The 2,810-nt window shown below is 31.6% G+C and overlaps 1 long non-coding RNA gene across 1 annotated transcript; it reads left to right on the top strand.

Moving 5' to 3' along the window:
* Positions 1–2,810, top strand: LOC130635957 (uncharacterized). The gene is made up of 2 exons (XR_008982202.1): positions 1–2,063; positions 2,683–2,810. It is a non-coding gene; the product is annotated as an uncharacterized LOC130635957 (long non-coding RNA).

The following is a 2,810-nucleotide window of genomic DNA, read 5'->3' as shown; positions in this document are numbered from 1 at the left end:
ACTATAGTTACATTTAGGATTAAACTAGCATTTATTACTTAATACTCAGTAAAATAGGTCAAGTTTGAATATTAAACTTTTTCGCTATAGCTAGCTAGACTAAAAGCATGAAAGGAGCTGGGTGAAAAGTCAAAACTTAAAGAGGAAAATTACATCACATATTTTAAGATTATACTACACATATTTGAGAACACCTGAAAAATGCATTGTTCATCAAGTTACCCCATATGGCTAATATGGAAGATTTCTTCATAAAAAGCATCAAAACTTTTTTCATGTGGATTACTTTTACATTAACAAAAATTTAAAATTTGAAGATAAACTTTTGCGATTTTGTCATTCATTAGTTTTCAAATTTCTCGCTGGAAATTTTTAAGGTTTATAACCCATGTCTCACAGTAACTTTTTCGTTCTATCGTAATGTTAATACATGAGTTGTGCAACAACTTTTGCAGGAAAATAAAAACACATCAAGAGAAAAAGTTTGTTATTAAAGTATTATAAACTAGTTGTTAGCCCGTGGAAAATCCACGGTTCGCCCATCCTTTTTATACTGCATTGCGTGCTTCTCGCTATTGCACAGCTAAGCTACCATTTTGCGTGACAGACAGATGTATACGGGTATTATAATATAGATTAATTTCAAACCGATTAGTCCCTGCAGTCATTTTGGTGTCAGCGGTATGAAAAACTATGCAACTATACTAAGTAAAAGTCCTATTACTTCAGTAAAAATTAAAATAATGACTTGAAACGTAGTATTACATGTTTTTAGACCAGTTTGATGAAATGAACCCAAAAATTTTTTTTACTACTATCATAGCTTCTGAGTTCTTAATTTTGGCCATTTTTGGAGACGCCGATAAACTTTTTTTGACAGCATATCAATTTTGACAAGCCATGTGTACCGAAAACATTCTAAGTGATTCTCAGGATTAAAAATAATTCAAACAGATAAAATGTGTCCCAGGTTTAGGACTAAATACCTTATCCAGCTCAGAGAAAGTGGGAATGAGCTTCTAAAGCACAGTGTTAAATACATAATCTAAATTTTATGCCGTATAAATACAAAGTGGTTAGAAAGTTATTTTTTGTACACCTGGATCTGCAACACGTTTACTTGGCACTAATCGCCCAGTCTGGTGCCACTCACAATTAATTTTTGAATATCCACAGGAACTTTTTATGCAAAATGAAAAATGCTAAACAACTGTATTTGCTTTGCAGAAGTAACAATAGGCTTTATCTTTATCATAAGTCGTGTGAATGTTGGTTTATGAAAAAGATATTATACCCTTAATGCTATAAGTGCTCTTCTGGATTTGTAACACATTACACTAAGTGTCCTCCATGTGAAACAGTTTACTCTTTACTAAGTCTTAACCTGAAGACTTTAGGTCTTCCCACTTCAAGTGAATATTACTTCTGGCTATACTTTCCCAAATTTTGTTATTTCATAAAAGAAAACTGAAAATCTACAAAATTATTTTTATATATGTGCAGAAATTTATTTATGAAATATAGGTTTCAGTTTGTTGTGGAAACATGTTTACCAACATGCAATGTCTTGCATACCTAACTAGCTATATACTCAAGTCTTGAATGTTCACTGTTATGGGAGGTCCAAATAACTACCTAGCTTTTTTTATTTAAAATGACAGAATGCCTTAAAAAATCTTTTGTGCAGCTAGCTACATTAAAGCAATATATTTAGCTTTTGTACTTTATCACTTAATTATTTAATAACAAATGCGCCCTGGAGTGCTGGCATGGTACTGGCTAGGTAGCTTAAAATCACAAAATAAATATTATCCAGATGTGACCATCCCTCATCATCAGACATCAGAACGGCGTTTATGCTCTTTACTTCTCATTGTAGGGTACCTCAAATTCTTGTAAATCCAATTAACAAAAATTACTTAAGAATTCCTCTTCTTGTATATTTGCAGCTTATTGACACCCTCTTATTTTAGAATATTCTCAGAAATAATAGACCAAAAGAAATTACATCACAGTTTCTTGTCCACCGCCCACGTGTGTTTGAGAACAACCCACACAAAAAAGTTCGTTATTTTTTAAATTATTTGTGTAAAAATTACTATTTTATTCACGATAAACCACTTGTCAGTCATTTTATTCCTCCAAAAAGAATCCTATCCAAGGTGCTTTTCTATTAGTGCTGAATTTAATAATTGACATGATTCAGCATAGTTTTTAAAAGGGTCTGATTGCAAAATATGATTGCCAAAGTTCAGCACTTGTAATATTTTTGTATTTGTGTACTCAGCTTCTAAAACACAGACAAGAGACATTATAAGTTCCTCTGGGTGATTACATTAATGTTGGTTGAAAAAAAACCTGAATGATGAGAAGCATGTGTTTTTGAATGGGTATAGGACAATAAACTTATTTAATTTCCCTTGGCCTTGCATCAATCAAATTCTGAAGAAATAAACACCTTTAAAATGATTTTGTCAAATTTGGAAATTGTTGGTATGGTTGGAACTTTGCATATAAAATTAGTAAAGTTGCCGGATTGTTTAGTTTTTTTCTTTTATACTTTTCCGAATTAGCCTTAATTATTTATGAGATGAAAAACAGCGCTTTCAATTCCATTGACTTGGCCATCCCTTAAAAGCACTGGAAGCTTCACTATATGAAAATGTTTTCTTTTTCTTTTAGATTGTGTGCAATGGGAGTGAGTGATGTAATCTTTCAATGCGTGTGATGAAAAGAAAGCGAAACCGTTATTGTTTTTTCTGCCAAAAATTTATTTAATAAATCTTGATAAAGTTAAAAAACTGTTTTGA

This window comes from Hydractinia symbiolongicarpus, chromosome 3, assembly GCF_029227915.1.
Source record: "Hydractinia symbiolongicarpus strain clone_291-10 chromosome 3, HSymV2.1, whole genome shotgun sequence".
NCBI classification, from domain to species: domain Eukaryota; kingdom Metazoa; phylum Cnidaria; class Hydrozoa; order Anthoathecata; family Hydractiniidae; genus Hydractinia; species Hydractinia symbiolongicarpus.
This window is presented reverse-complemented; position numbering and strand designations above follow the sequence as displayed.